Genomic DNA, 17,150 nt, shown 5'->3' on the forward strand with positions numbered 1-17,150 from the left:
TAAAGTATAGAAAAAAATAGCTTTTAGCTTTTGTTGACGCTACCGCGCTACTTCAAAAAAAAAAAAAAAAAAAAAAAGCTTAGCTACTGAAAAGCTATTTAATTTAGAAAACAGCGACACTACCACCAAGCTACTGAGAAAAGTAGTTAAGCTAGTAATGTCACTACTTGTAGCGACGCTACTTCTTTATGGAACCATTTAGACAAAAAAGGTTCTTCTATGGTATCGTGAAACACCTTTATTTTTAAGAGTGTAGTTCCACAGAGATGTGTTGTTTACACTTTTCAGGTGAGTCAACTGATAAATAGCTTGTTTGCTACTTTATAGTTGTCTCTGTACATTACGTTAGAATAGAAGAAACTAAGCCAAACAACAACAGGTTTAACACCGAGATGACAGAGGTGTCAAGATTTTGATTTAAAAAGACAGTCAGCTTAATTAGTGCAGTTAAACCTGGCACAGGAAATCATTAGGCTGTAGATTTTGGCAATGGGTTAAAAATGGGAATTCTTGCTGATAAGTGCTTATCCGTGCCAGTGGCTTGGGGTGCTCCGTTTATTGCCCTTTTGGCAGCACAGACACCTGGCTGCTTCTTGGGCATCACTATCACCTCAAAGTCCCACTCTGCCAAGCTGTTACAGTAGGCACAGCGTCTTGGATGGTAGTTCTTTAGAAAATGAATATATCATCAGTTTTTGTCTGCGGCATGTCTTCATAAGTGAAAACATATCGAACCATGTGATATCTGTGTACATGATTGTTTATGCATCCACAGGATTCATAGAATGTCATTGATTTGTTGAACATCATCGTGACACGCAGGTTTTGGTCTGATCAAATGCATCTGCTCAGAATTGTAATCAGCCAAATAAAGTGCTGACTTAATGATTCATGTACTGTGATGTACGAAATTTCAGAAGAAAGTGTTCTTCTGTAATTAAGACAAATGTTATACCACTAATCGCCTGCTACGAGTTTACACCTTAAAAGCCAGCAAAATGCAGTTTTCTCGTCATCTGTGTATGCGAGAGTGTGCCGTTTGGCTGAGTGCCACTCACAATGCAACATGGTTCCAATGACCTTTTCCAGACCTTGTTGTAGAAGGAGGAGTTCCCCACCTGTCAATACTGGTTTTCATGGACCACTTCTTTTCACCTTTCTTGTGTTAACCAGAGTGAAAAAGAAACTGGCCTGCAAGGTTTCAAAAGTCCAACAGTAAATGAATAATATATGTGATTTTTGCAGGAAAGACATATTGTTTTGGTAATGCCAGCTTATTTATTTCCCACTATTACTGTTATTTCTGATAAGAAATGTCATTCCAAACCCGTAAAACCTTCAGAACACAAATTAAGACATTTTTGATGAAATCCGAGAGCTTTCTGACCCTGCATAGACATCAACGCAACTGACATGTTCAAGAGCCAGAAAGGTAGCAAGGACATCATTAAAATACTTTTTTTCCAACATATTCTTCTTTCAGTCTCTGCTGCACGTTCATGCCAGTACCACGATGCATGCCATACAAACAAGCGCACAAAGTCACAGATGTCTCAGTATATTTCTCTGTTAGAAATGGTATTTAATTTTGTGTAGCTTAACAAAAAAAAAAATTGCATCACCTTGAACATCTCTTTTTGATTTTCTCTCCAGTTCATTTTCAGTGGGAGTGATGCTGCGCAACAGAGGCGGCTCTGAAAGCGGCACCCCTTGCTAGGCTCAAACACAAAAACCCTGCTGCTTTGTCGTGGTCGACTGCTAGCACGAGATAAAAAAGATTTGATCTCTTTGTGGCTGCTGTGTGTCATTGACCAATCAGAAATGACTTTATTCACAACCAATCTAACAGCATTTAGCTTTTATGTGATCAAAGAACAACACGGTGGAGACATGAGGTTGCATGCTGCTACTTTGTGCTCTGCAAAAAATTGCTTCCCTCTAAAATGTCCGCCCACCAATCGCATTTGCTTAGGCTGAGATCTATTTGTGGTTAATCTATTTTACCTGCATTTCTCAAATGAAAACCCACACATTTTATGAAGCAATATAAGGCATTTTATTTTGTAAATTTTTATAGTTTTAGCTGTCAGTTGCTTGCAACATGAAATACTGAATTGAATGCTTTTCAATATTCACTTATTGTGTTCATAAGCCTTTGATTATCTTCGGAACACAAATTAAGATATTTTTGATGAAATCCGAGAGCTTTCTAACCCTGCATAGACAGCAATGCAACTGACATGTTCAAGAAAAATATTAAGCTCATTGTTAAATTAGACCATGTGATATCAGTGGTTCAACCGTAATGAAGCTACAAGAATACTTTTTGTGCGCAAAGAAAACTAAAATAAGACTTTATTCAACGGTTCCTTCTCTGAAGTCACATGGACTATTTTATTGATATCCTTGCTATTTTTCTGGGCCTTGAAAGTGTCAGTTGCATTGCTGCCTATGTAGGGTCAGAAAGCTCTCAGGTTTCTGTTCTGAAGATGAATGAAGGTCTTACAAATTATATTATAAATAAAACCATTTTGAGACAGATGTCACTAAAAGTAATAAAGTCAGATGTTGATTCAGCAACTACTATGACTGATTCAATGAGTCCAGACAGTGAACAATGCTTTAGACTGATACAGTCCTTTTCAATTCATGAGTTATTTTGAACAATTCATTAAAAGGAAGTACTCGTGCATCATTTATACAGTATGTGAAATGGACTATATTGGATGTCCTGCTTGTTTTGTTCACAAGGACAACTTGTTTTTTCTTGCCATTTTTTTAATTCAAAACTTGACTTAAATACACTTTTAGGACAAAGGTACAAAAGCTGTCTCTGGGTTAGTATCTTGTCAAAAGCTACTAATATGTATCATTCAGGTACTAGTATGCACCCCTATTTTTGCCCATTACCTTGATTTTACTTATGTACATTTTTACTGCGACGTATTCTTCAATGACTTTCCATTGAATGAAAGTAGTCGCTCGCAAGCATTGTTGTTTGAACTACTGTGGTGTACAAAACGTGTATCATGTACAGTGCCTTGCATCATTTTTTTTTTCACGTTTTATGTTGCAGCCTTGTGGTAAACTGCTTTAAATTACTTTTTTTCCACATCGATCTACACTCCATACACCATAATGACAAAGAACAAAACAGGTTTGTAACAACTTTGCAAATTTATTAGAAATAAAAAACTGAAATGATTCCATTGCATAAGTATTCATACTGGGACACTTGAAATTTAGCTCTGGAGCATTCATATCGCTTGTAGATGTTAAACTGTGGCAGATTCATTTGAATGAGTATGCTTTGGAAAGGCATACACCTTTCAGAACAGGTCTAACAGCTGAAAATGCAAAAATGCATATCAGAGCAAAAACCAAGCCCCAAGGTCAAATTAACTGCACATAGAGCTCAGAAACATGCTTACATCAAGGCACAGATCTGGGGAAAAGTTCAGAATTTTTTTTTTTTTGCTGCATTGAAGGTTCACAGAAGCATGTAGCCTCCATTATTAATAATGAAAGAAGTGTGGAACAACTAGGACTCTTCCTAGAGCTGGCCTCCTGGCCAAACTGAGCAATTGATGGAGAAGGGCCTTGGTTAAACTGGTGACTAAGAACCTGATGGTCACTCTAGTTGAGCTCCATGATCATATATTCACATGGAGGAAACTTACAGAAGGACAAACATTACTGCAACACTCCTCTATTCCAGTCTTTATGGCCGTGTGGCCAAACTCAGTCTTCTCCTAAGTGAAGAATTTGCAAAACATCTAACGGACCCTCAGACTGCAAGAAACAAGATTCTCTGGTCTGATGAACCTCAATTCCAAGCAACATGTTTGGAATGTGTGGGGCTATTTTTCAGCGGCAGGGACTAAGGGACTTGTCAGAGTAGCAGAAAAGCTCAATGCACCAAAATATTGAGATAGCCTTAATGAAAACCCAGTCCAGAGCATTCAGAACCTCAGACTGGGCAGACAGGACAATGGGACAATGACCCTAAGCACACAGCAAGAGTGGCTTATAGACAACTCTGTGAATGCCCTTGAGTGGCCCAGCCATAGCCTTGAATTAAACGCGACCAAATATTTCTAGCTAACAGTATCCAATAATATCCAAGCTGACAGATAATTGCCAAATACAGATGTGCAAAGCGTGTCACATCATACCCAGAAATACTTGAGGCTGTAAAGGTGCTTGAGCTAAGTACTGCAATGTACTTATTTCAGTGTTTTATTTTGAATACATTTGCAAAGTTGTCACAAATCCATTTTTACTTTGTCATTATGGTGCATGGAGTGTAAATTTATGTGGGGAAAAAATAATTTTAAAGTAGTTTAACATAACCCTGTTGAAAAAAAACAGCATATGCTGGTTAGGTAGGTTTTGATGCTGGTTTATGCTGGTCCTTAGCTAGTATATGCTGGTCCTTTGCTGGCTTATGCTGGTCCTTGGTCCTTGACCAGCATAAACCAGCTAAGGACCAGCTTAAACCAGCATCAAAACATACCTAACCAGCATCAAAACTACCTAACCAGCATATGCTGTTTTTTTTTTTTTTTTTTTTTTTTCTCACCAGGGAAGGCGGCAACAGAACAAAACATGAAAAAAAAATTAGGGGGTATGAATACTTTTGCAAGGGACTGAAAATCTACCTTCACGTACCACGAAAAATACTGTGATTAACACAAAGGGATGCGAGTCATGTGACCGTCATTGTGTCTTTCCTGTTAATGCAATCATCTAGGAACAAAAGCAGTAAAACGTGAGCTCACATTGACATCTGTTATCTGAGATGAATATGTATGCGCACACACTCGTTCGGCGGTTACATAGAGCTGCACAAGAATGCTCGAGAAGGGCACATGCTCACACATACACACTCACACATACACGCCTGTGGCTACTCTGTGATCAAAGAACTTGGCACTTTCTTTAATCACTTCTACATGTATAAGATATTCCGGAAGGATCCTGCTTGGCTTGCGACAGGCTGTGGCGAACGCTTTGCATGTCTGACCTGACTGATCGATAAGTTATTAAAGAACAACCTCTTGGAGGCTCGTCAATTAATTCAGGGCTGTCAGGCTGCGGTCGCCCTGGCCGTGTTCTGCTCCGAGGATCCTCCCGCGGTCCCGGACGACCTTACGCTCGCTATCCCTTCCTCATCAGCCACATGCGGGTGCATTAACGGGGAAGGTAGTCGAGGGAGATTTAGCGGGATTTCAGCTGTCCAACATGCATTGATTAAATCAAGTTGTGCTGTAAACATCAGAAAGTCGCTTTAGAGTGCATTTCATATGCAAATGTAATGTTATTGTTTGTTTAAAGGAATAGTTGACCCAAAAATGAAAATCACTGAAAATTTACTCACCCTCAGGCCATCTAAGATGTAGATGTTAGTTTTTTCATCAAAATAGATTTGGAGAAATTTAGCATTACATCACTTGCTCGCCAATTGATCCTCTGCATTGAAATGGGTGCCGTCAGAATGAGTGTCCAAACATCTGATAAAAACATCACAATGATCCACAAGTAACCACTTGAGTCCATCAATTATTAAAAATGTATTGTGAAGCAAAGAGCCTAAAGATGCTTTGAATGCAGTAGTTGAACATATCGGTTGTGTTGTTGTCTTTGCAGGCTCAGAAAGCAATCGAATTTCGTCAAAAATATCTTAATTTGTGTTTCAAATATGAACGAAGGTCTTACAGGTTTGGATCGACATGAGGGTGAGTAATTAATGACACAAATTTTTGAGTGAACTATCCCTTTAAGGAAGCAGTGCTGCGCCTTACTGGGAAGGATGTTTAGTTTGCAACGGCGATGTGAAGTGTGTGTGTGTGTGTGTGTGTGTGTGTGTGTGTGTCTGTGTGTGTCTGTGTGTGTGTGTGTGTTTTCTCAGGCGGGAGGAAGGATAACACATCAGAAATCTCAGCCTGACTTAACGCCTGCCACTTTCATCCAACCTGCAGTAACAAGATCAGCTCTCCAGCCTCTGCTCTTCCTCAACTTCACCTTGCCAGACTTTCCAGACGTTTCTTTGCACCTGGGAATAAACATACAGTACAGTACAGTAATTCTCACATTTTTCACTTCTCTTCTAATCAGGGATATTCCCACTTATGTAATAAATAAACATCTGATGAAAAAATGAATCCAAGATAGTGGGCGAGATGTGAGAAATATGTGACATGTTCTATCATTTTGAGTCAGAAATGTCAAAACAGTTAATTTCTTATTTGAAAGTCTTTTAAATGATTTAATTTTAAATAATACAGGTTTTTTTTGACATTTTGACCAGTTATCAACTCTTCTGTATAGCCACTGAATAAAAAATAAAAAAGGTAATTGCGACTTTTTCTCGCAATTCTGACTTTTTTTTCTTGCAATTGCGAGTTTACATCTCGCAATTCTGACTTTTTTTTAGGACTGTGAAATAAACGCACAATTAAGAGTTATAAAGTCAGAATTGCTATATATACTTGCAGTCATCAACTCTTCTGTATAGTGTAGAAACCTGTTTCTGCCACTGAATGAAAAATAAAAAAAGTAATTGACTTTTTATCTCGCAATTCTGACTTTTTTTCTTGCAATTGCAAGTTTGTATCTTGAAATTCTGACTTAATAACTCGCAACTGCGAGTTTATATCACACAATTTTGACTTTATTTAGAAAAAAGTCAGAATTGAGAGTTTGTATCACGAAATTCTGAGAAAAAAGTCAGAATTGAGAGTTTGTATCATGAAATTCTGAAAATAAAAAAAGTCAGAATTGTGAGATAAGTCACAATAACCTTTTTTTTTCATTCAGTGGAAACAGGCTTTCATAGTATAGAGTTGATAGTATGAAATAAAATTATACATATATAATTTAATATATGCACTATATTTTTATATATACACTACAGTTTGAAGTCAGTAAGATTTTTTTATTTTATTTTATTTCTTTCTTTTTTCTTTTTCTTTTTTCTTTTTTTAGAAATTATAAACCTTATATCCTAAAAAATATTTATTTGATCTTGAGCAGAATATTAAAATAATTCCTGAAGGATCATGTGACACTGAAGACTGGAGTAATGATGTTGAAAATTCAGCTTTGACATTACAGAAATAAAATACATTATAAAATATATTAAAATAGGAAAAAGTTGCTTTAAATTGAAATAATATTTTATAATATTATTGTATTATTTAGCTGTATTATTTTACTTTTATTAAATTATTGAAGTCTTGGTGAGCATAAGAAACTTACAGACTTTTGAATACATGTTTTACATATTTACACATTTGACAGAGTAACAATAATGTCACAATAATGAATAAATTCACTAATTCTGTGAAATAGTGTTTAAAATTGTTTGGTTTCGCAAACAAGTCCGAGACAGTATTTACATTTACATTTGCTTTTAGTCTTTTTGCAATCATCCAGATTTACTTACAAATAAGACTAAATGCTAAAACATTCTCAAATCTTTGCTGAAAACATCATTTGTGATCCTGGACCACAAAACCAGTCTTACGTAGCACGGGTATATTTGTAGCAATAGCCAAAAATACATTGTATAGGTCAAAATTATTGTTTTTTCTTTTATGCCAAACATTATTAGGATATTAAGTAAATACCATATTTCATGAAGATATTTAGTAAGTTTCCTTCAGTAAATATATCAACTTAATTTTTGATTAGTAATATGCATTGCTAAGAACTTCATTTGGACAACTTTAAAGGTGATTTTCTCAATATTTAGATTTTTTTGCACCCTCAAGTTCCAGATTTTCAAATAGTTGTGTCTCTGCAAAATATTGTCCTATCCTAACAAGCTTATTTATTCAGCTTTCAGTTGATGTTTAAATCTCAATTTCAAAAAAATTGACCCTTATGACTAGTTTTGTGGTCTAAGGTCACATTTGTAATAAAACTATACTAAATTTGGACCCTACTTTATATGCATTGGCAACCTTGAAGAGGAGAAACTGATGTCTTGTTTCTCTCTCCTTCATCAACTCTCTCCTCGTTTCTCTCCTTCATGTTCCTCTTACTCTGAGGATCAGACCTGAGAGTCGAAGCCCTAGAATAAGTGTAGGCCTATCTATCAGCGCTCTGAAATAACAGCTCTGACCGCTGACCCGTTCAAACTGATCAAAAGTCCACGATGTCTTCACCACGAGTACCATCACTCCACAGCTACGGTGAGACAGGTGGAGAGAAGCACTCAGTAAGAGGACAATCCCTCATAATCTTTAGATTTCCTTTATTGAGCGTCGAGCCGAGTTTCCGCTGTCATGCGTGCTTGACACAGTGTAGTGATTTCTCACTGGATATTTGCCACAATTGCAGCAGCCACATCTGACAGAGATGGAGAGAACATTGTTTAAGGGTGAGAGGGATAGATTTATCGTCCGGCCCGACATCAGAGCAGAGAGGGATGTGATAGATGAACTAATACTTTTTCTGTCCTCTCCGCTCTTGAGTTGAGGCTTCAGACTCAGTTTGATTCCATTCCTCGTGGCTGCTGGGATATTTAAGCATCTGAATGCAGCATTGGGCATCTCGTTTAGCTGCTTATTTTATACCGAGGTTAAGACCTTTAGTTCAGGCTGTTGGAATTGTGTGCATTTTTGCTCTAGTTAACTATAGAATAATAAAACTAGACCAGAAAAGAATCAGAAGACCACATTCTGTGGTAATTATTTTCTTCATGACCATTTTAGGGAAATAGATATGTCTGGTTTCTCTAGACGAGGTCTTAGAGAAGGAGTGTGTGTGAATGAGAGATCAAGTGCGATCAAATGAGAGGCGAGAACATTCCAATAAATTGATGCGATGCGGCCGGCACCAGTCCGACACAGAGGGAGCATTGATTGGTCTGTGATGTTCTGATGAGACAGTCAGAGTCTCTTCTGTGCCAAGATCTGGTTCTTTAAAGACCTGCTCTTATAGACTATTAGCACTGGTATCTACTAAAGGAGTAATGATATACCTACTTGACAAAGTCTATTACTTAGCCTGAGCTATTAATGAACATGATGAGCTAAGCAATGTAGTTCTGCAGCTGGTTTTAAAACGTAGGATTTGTTAAAGGGGTCCTATTATGCTTTTTCACTTTTTGAATTTTAGCCAGTGTGTGGTGAGTATGTTTAGGCATAAAAAAACATCTACAAAGTTACAAATCTCAATGTCCACTCCAGGGGTCATCGGATGCCCATTTTCCACAAGTTCATATGATTCTTTAGGGTCTTAATGAAAAGTCTATAATATACTTTGGTTAAAAATTCTCAATAGTAGTGTAAAAAACACCCTTTTACCTTGTCAAAATCAGCTCTGCAAAAAATCAACTCATTTTATTACACGGTCCCTTTAAATGCAAATGAGCTCTGCTCACCCCGCCCCTCTTTGATGTGGGATTACGAGCCGTAATGTTTACTTTGGCGAAACTTGCCAACAAGCACATTATTAAGAAAGGCCATTTGCAAAGATGCATAAAACCCTTATACTTAGACTCCGTCCACACGAAGCCGGTGCGTTCCCTATCCGATCATTTTTTTTCCTCGTTCTAAAAAAAAATTCCGTAAACACGAAACCACTGAAAACGGTGTAGTATATATGCCAGACCAGTATGGGGCGCTGTAATTCTGCCATAGAGATACGCTATACACGGAGAAGAAGACTTTGAGCATGCGCATAACCTTGCGCGCTGTATACGAACTAAGAAGAAGAAGACAAAGGTGCAAACATTATCGCTTGTTGCTCATAACAGTTGCATAGAAGCAATAGATTTTGCTGTAATAAAGCTAGTAGGCTTAGTAGCAACACGAACACAATCATGTAGTCCGCCATTATTGTTGTTGTTGTTACGTGTGACGCAGCCGACACGTGATGTGATGACATCATCGTTTCACAAAATATACGTATTGGCTGTACACACGAAACTGCGAGAGTGTCGTTTTCAGATTTATCCACTTTGGGACCCGGTTTCAAAAAATAGCGGATTCAGTCTCCTAAAACGCCGGATCCGTGTGGACGAAACGCCAATACGATAAAAAATGTATACGTATACAGCGAAACGCGTCTCCGTGTGGACAGGCCCTTACTTCTGCTGTGGGTGAAGCTGCATCAATTTAGCTTTGTATCACAGGAATAAATTACATTTTAAAATATATTCACTTAGAAAGTTATTTTAAATTAAAATAATTATTTCACAATATTACTGTATTTTTGATAAAATAAATGCTGCCTTGGTGAGCATAAGAAATGTCTTTTAAAAACAATTAAAAATCATAGTGATCCAAAACTTTTGAGCTGCAGTGTATATCTTTCTCTGCCAAATATTGTTGTGGCTTTTTCCCTTTGTTTTACCATAAACTTTATGAAGTGTAGTTGATAACCAATTCAGCATTGTGTAGTTTCTTCTAGGGGTCAGTTTGACAGAAACTAAAATTATAGCACAAGACAGTTCATTCTGTTTATAATTGCTGTATTTCTTAGGTCCCCTTTATTGCTCTGCAGCAATGCAAGATTTTATTTATTTATTTAATTCTTTATTTATTGACTACATAATTCTGTTTATACTTCTCACAACATTTACTTTTTTCACTTATTCATTTAGAAAAAAAAAGTTTTTGGAAAACTCATGAAGTATGAACTTGATTATTCAGTGGTAAGTGTGTTTTTCAAATCTTTAATGTGGCCTTGGGTTTTCTCAGAATGAAACGCTGCCACATTTACCTTTTTTTTTCTTTATGAAACTAAGACTTCTGTTTATATAAAAATATCAGATTTAACATATCCATCAAGATCAATCCTTAAGTACAGAAAAGTACAGAAATAACGTAAGGGGCTGGTTTATGGTTAATGAAGATTCTTTATTATGTAAGCAGTGTTTTGTTTGTGAACGTGATGAGGGATTTAATGGTTCCTATAACACCTCGATTAACCTGCCGTTCAAAGGTCTGTGTTTTTGTTTGCTGGGCCAATTGAGGTTGTCCTGTGATAATTATTATGCCTTGATCCAACGTCAATATTTTCTAGATTTTTTTTGTATAATTGTTTTCAATCAGTGTTGCCCATATAATGGACCCTAGGGCTGGACGATATGACCTAAAATCAAAATCTCAATTAATTGAACATTTGACCTTGATTACAATTAATGAACGATTATTTCCAATGAGACTCAGCACTCAGGAATGGTTACAAAAAATGCCTAAAGAATGCCTACTCAGCCATGTTGTCATCAAATACGAAAGTTGCTATGCCATCTTGCAACTCTGGGGTCCTCTGTGGTTTTTTGATTGGTCCACTGTTTTGGAACTGGCATTGATGAGTGGTGCTGTTTTTGGAGTGTTACAATCTTTTTATGGATATATAAGATCTGCAAAGTTGCAAAGATTAAAGTTTTAAACCCAAAGAGATATTCTTTATAAAAGTTAAGACTATAAAGTGGGGCAATTCCAACTTTGCAAGGACAGTCTGGCGCATCTGACTCACAGCCTGTAAGTACATGTTCATATTTGAAGAATTTGCTACTGGCTATTCAAACGCAAATTTTGAGCAGTGCAACATCACAACATGGTATTTTTTTTTTTGGTATGGTTTCGGTCACACGCTTAAGGTATTCAGCCAATCACAACGCACCAGATAGCTGGCTAATTAGAGAAAACCGCGCTTTTCAAAGCGAGAGCAATATGTGGAAAATAATGAAAATTTTTGAACCTCAAACCGTGTAACACATTGCATTGCACAAAACACACACAATAATGTTCTTTTTAGAAACATCATATGACCCCTTTAGTAACTTGCAATAAACAATTCGTAGTCACAGTTCTGAGAAATAAAGTCAGATATGAGATATAAACTTTTTTTATATATACATTTTTTTCTCAGAATTGCAAGTTTATTTCTTGCAATTGTGACTTTATCCCCCAGAATTGTTTTTGCGAGTTTGTCGTTATTGACTTTTTTACCCAAAATTGCGAGTTTATATCACGCAATTGTCTTTTTTTTTTTTTTTTTACAGAAATGCAAGTTTATCGTGTAATTGACTTTTCTCTGAATTGCGAGTTTATAAATGCAATGCTTCTGAGAACCCTGAAAATATGTCTATATCATGTTTTTTTTTTCTCTCAGAATAAAAAAAATATAGCCACCTTTTTATTTTATACTGTGGAGTCCCTCGCAAAGAGATATTTGGGTGCCGATAAGCTTGAAAACCCCTGCTCAAAACCAAACAACCACTCCTTGCAAAGCACAATTAATCCACTAAATGGGCAGTAAATGCAAGTTTATCGTGTAATTGACTTTTCTCTGAATTGCGAGTTTATATCTCGAGATTGACATTGTCAATTGACTTTTTTTTCACTGGATTGCAAATTTACATCTCGCAATTTACTTTTTTACAGAATCACAAATTTATATCTCGCTATTTACTTTTTTCCCCAGAATTCCGAGTTTGTCACGCAATTGACTTTTTATCCACAGAATTGTCAGTTTATATCACACAATTGACTTTTTTTCCCTCAGAATTACGAATTTATATCTCGCAATTGACTTTGTTCCCAGAATTGCGAGTTTATATCTTGCAATTTACTTTTTCTCCAGAATCATGAGTTTATATCTTGCAATTGACTTTTTTCCAGAAGTATTAAGTTTAAATCTCACAATTTTGACTTTTTTTCTCAGAATTGCGAATTTATATCTTGCAATTAACTTTCCCCCCAGATTTGCGAGTTTATGTCTCCCGTTTGACTTTTTTTTCACAGAATTGCGAGTTTATGTTACACAATTGACTTTTCCCCAGAATTATGAGTTTATATCGCGTGATAGTGACTTTTTTTCTCAGAATTCCGAGTTTATGTTGTAATTGACTTATTTTCTCTGAATTGTGAGTTCATATCTTGCGATTTACTTTTTCCCCAGAATTGTGCGTTATATTGCGCAATTGTGACCCCCCCTCAGAATTGCGAGTTTATATCTCGCGATTGACTTTTCCCCAGAATTGTGAGTTTATATTGCGCAATTGACTTTTTTTTCCCAGAAATTGCGAGTTTATATTGTGCAATTGAGACTTTTTTCACCAGATTTGCGAATTTAAATCTCACAGTTGACTTTTTTCACAGAATTGTGAGTTTATATCTCACAATTAAAAAAACTTTTGTTTATTTTTTGCAGTCGACTTTTCCCCCCCAGAATTGTTAATGTGCGAGTTTATCATAATTGACATTTTTTTACCCAAAATTGTAAGTTTATCACGTAATTGACTAATTGACTTCTTTCTCTGATTTGCGAGTTTATATCTTGCGATTGACATTGTTCCCAGAATTGCGAGTTTATATCGCGCAACTGTGACTTCTTTTTTTCCTGAATTGCGAATTTATATATCAGAATTATGAGTTTATATCTCGAAACTAACTTTTTTCCCAGAAATTGCGAGTTTATATCGCGCAATTGTGACTTATTTTCTCAAAATTGAGAATTTAAATCTCAAAATTGACTTTTTTCCCCAGAGTTGCGAGTTTATATCGCGCAATTGTGACTTTTTCTCAAATTGCTAGTTTATATCTCGCAATTTACTTTTTTCCCCCCAGAATTGCGAATTTATATCTCGCAATTGACTTTTTTCACAGAATTGCACGTTTATATCAAGCATTTGACTTTTTTTCTCAGAACTGTGAGACACAAACTCGCAGTTCTAGGAAAAAAAAAGTCAACTGCGAGATATAGACTCTTTTACTTAGTGGCAGAAATAGACTTCAATATAAAATTCAAGGTTCTAAATTTGAGTTTTGATTACTTTTTGATTAATTGTCCAGCCCTAATGGACTCCTTTAACAAACTGTGATGACGTAGTTTCCACAGTTATTAAAATAACAGTGTAAATCTAGCATTTGTTTATTTATTTATTTAAATGCAATGCATCTGAGAACCCTGACAATATGTCTATATCATGTTTTTTTTCTCTCAAAATAAAAAAATATAGCCACCTTTTTATTTTATACTGAGGAGTCCCTCGCAAAGAGATATTTGGGTGCCGAAAAGCTTGAAAACCCACTCAACAACCACTCCTTGCAAAGCACAATTAATCCAGTAAATGGCTAAATTAATTCTACAAGACATTTTACAGACATTTGACTCGGTGAAAGAGGTGTTGTTGTCTTACAAGGGTTTTTTGATAAAGATTTATTGCCAATACGTGTAGCAGCCTTGTTCTCCGTGACGGCATCGCACACCTCAGTGGCTGCTCAGGGCAGATTGTGTAAATCTGTTACGAGATGGCGTTATTAACTCTATTTTCTTTCCTGCTATCCACACATTGTCACCTGTTCAACCTTATTTCAGCTTAAGTGCCTCTTAATCATCCCATTCCCTGGCTGATAGATATCCCCCTCTCCTCGCACGGCCCCCTCCGTCTGTACGTCTCTCTTTTCTCTTGCGAATCCTCTGAGGATGTAACTTTCTGATTATATTCCGAGCGTCTCTCTGTCCAATCAGGGCTTCTGAGAGCTTCTTACTAACAATCCCAGAGGAGAAGAACCGATCTTGAATACATACGCGTGTGGAGAGCTGCCCGCTGCATAGCTAACCAAGCTAAAGCTACTAAACTGTGGGTAAACAAAACTTTTGGTGTTCTTTGATATGTAGGTTTCCCTCACAAGCTTGTTACCTACATGATTTCATTACCTCCGTCTGAGCTAGGCCTCCATAATGTGTTCGCAGTCTAAGCATGCAGTCATTACCCACAGAAAATGGCTTAATTATTCAGGCAAGGCTTTTTCGACTGCATGGGAGAGAAACATATGTTACGCTTAACAATGGGGGGAAGTTTGGAGCCCGAGCAGCCAGGCTGAAACAGCTGACGGAGCCAGTGCACGCATAGGGCTTTCCCTGGGAAAAGCAGAGCAGGCAATAATCTAACTATAATTAAGGCCTATAAACCATGTCAGGCTGCCATTAGACCAAATGGCTTGCAACCAATCAGCTATGACATTAATGGCATCGGAGCTTCGTAAATCATGTGTGTTATAATAAGAGAATCTGTTTAAGCATTTCTGTTTTACACCTTTACACCTTTTTTTGTGCTCTTTTCACAGGAATGACCTGTTAGACCACTAAACTGCAAATCTCAGTAAGTTCAGTGTTATTTGGATGTATCTGCAAAGCTATTCATAGATGTTTTTAAGGAATACAAATTCAGTACAAGTTACCAAGAATTTTATTTTATTTTATTGTTTTAATGTGCTATACAAAGTTTTTTATTTCAAGATTCATTATTTTATTTATTTTATTGTTTTATTTTGTTTTATGTAAATTATTTATTTAATTGTATTTAATATTAAGATTTATTATTTTATTTTATTGTTTCATATTTTTTTTTCAAGATTATTATTTTTTTGTTTCCTACAAAGTTTTTTTTTAAGTTTTTATTTTATTTTATGATGTTTCACACAAAGTTTTTTTTTACAGATTCTTTATTTTAATTTAATTTAATTGTATTTGTTTCGTACAATTTTTTTCCCAAGATTTTTTAATTTAATTTTATGATGTGATGTTTCATGCTAAGTTTTTTTTACAGATTCTTTATTATTTTATTTTATTTTTTATTTTATTGTTTCATGTTATTTTTTTTGTCCAAGTTTCTTTGTTTTATTTAATTTCATTTTAAGATTCATTATTTAATTATTATTTTTTCTTCAGGATTTATTATTTTATTGCATTTTATTGTTTCATGCAATTTTTTTTCAAGATTTATTTTTCTGTTTCAAACAACTTTTTTCTCCAAGATTTATTTTATTTTATTTTATGATGTGATGTTTCATACATTTTTTCTAGATACTTTATTTTTTATTTTTATGTTATTTCATTGTTTCATACAACATTTTTTTTCAAGATTCATTATTTTATTTTACTGCTTCTTACAACTTTTTTCCAAAATTTTTACATTTTATTTGATTGTATTATTTTATTTTATTTTATTTTATTGTAAGATTCATTATTTTATTTTATTGTTTAATAAAATCAAGATTTATTATTTTATTGGATTTTATTGTTTCATACAAAGTTTTGTTTCATACGTTCTTTTCCAGATTCTTTATTTTTTGTTATTTCATTGTTTCATTCAACATTTTTTTTAACGGTTTCATACAACTTTTTCCAAGATTTTTTAAATTTATTTTATTTTATTTTATTTTATTGTTTCATACTGTTCCCCACAAGGTTCTTTATTTTATTTTATTTATGTATTTTCCAGTTGGTGTGTGTGTTTGGGGGAGGGAAATCTTATAAAACAATCTTTATTTTGCAGTTTCTCTATATATAACCTTTGGGCTTTATTAAAACCACCAAAAATGGTCATTAAAATGTCTTCTAGCCTATGTTATGTATATCCCTAGATATTGTATTTGGACATTTGTACAGATTAACATTAAGTAGTTTGACAGAGTCGCATAAAGTTCTAATATTTTAATATTTTTGTTTTGTCATCACAAATGCTTTCACTCAAATAATAAATAGGTTTTTCTGAATGATACATATAAAAACTTAATGAAAAAAAAGAATATCACATGATTTATTTATCTACCCTGAGCTTTCCTTTAAACTTACTGTATATCTAATACCATCTCAGTTGGGTTAACTGGTTGAGTCAGACCTAAAAGCCTTTAGAAATCGTAGCAGTTTTACCAGTGTGTACTGGTCTACTTCATGTCGATGAGACTCTTCGATAACGCATGAAAAATGGGCCGTGCTGGGAGAAATGAACAGTAGGGTAAGAAAAAGTGTGCTTGGCCTATTATTCACCTCTAGTGGTGCTTTTTAGGGCAAAAATACACTTAAATTCATCACCATGGAAACAAGGGAACATTCCTTTCCTGACACTTGGGGTGTTAGTTAAGGTGTTCTAGGTCTTTTCATGTGTTAAAAAAACACCAAAAAGCTATTATGTCTAGTTTATGGGTTAGATCTTAGGAAAAGTGAACTGGGTCAAGAATACAGAGGTTTATCGGAGACGACGCAAAGAAAAAACAGTTATTAAGTTACACCAGAACTCTCTGATGATCTTTAATCAACATTGGGTTTGCAAACGAGTTCACTGGCATCTGAATTATTGCCACGCTCAGCAGCATCAGTAAAGTGCACCAGGGGAATCTGCT

This window comes from Garra rufa, chromosome 24, assembly GCF_049309525.1.
Source record: "Garra rufa chromosome 24, GarRuf1.0, whole genome shotgun sequence".
NCBI classification, from domain to species: domain Eukaryota; kingdom Metazoa; phylum Chordata; class Actinopteri; order Cypriniformes; family Cyprinidae; genus Garra; species Garra rufa.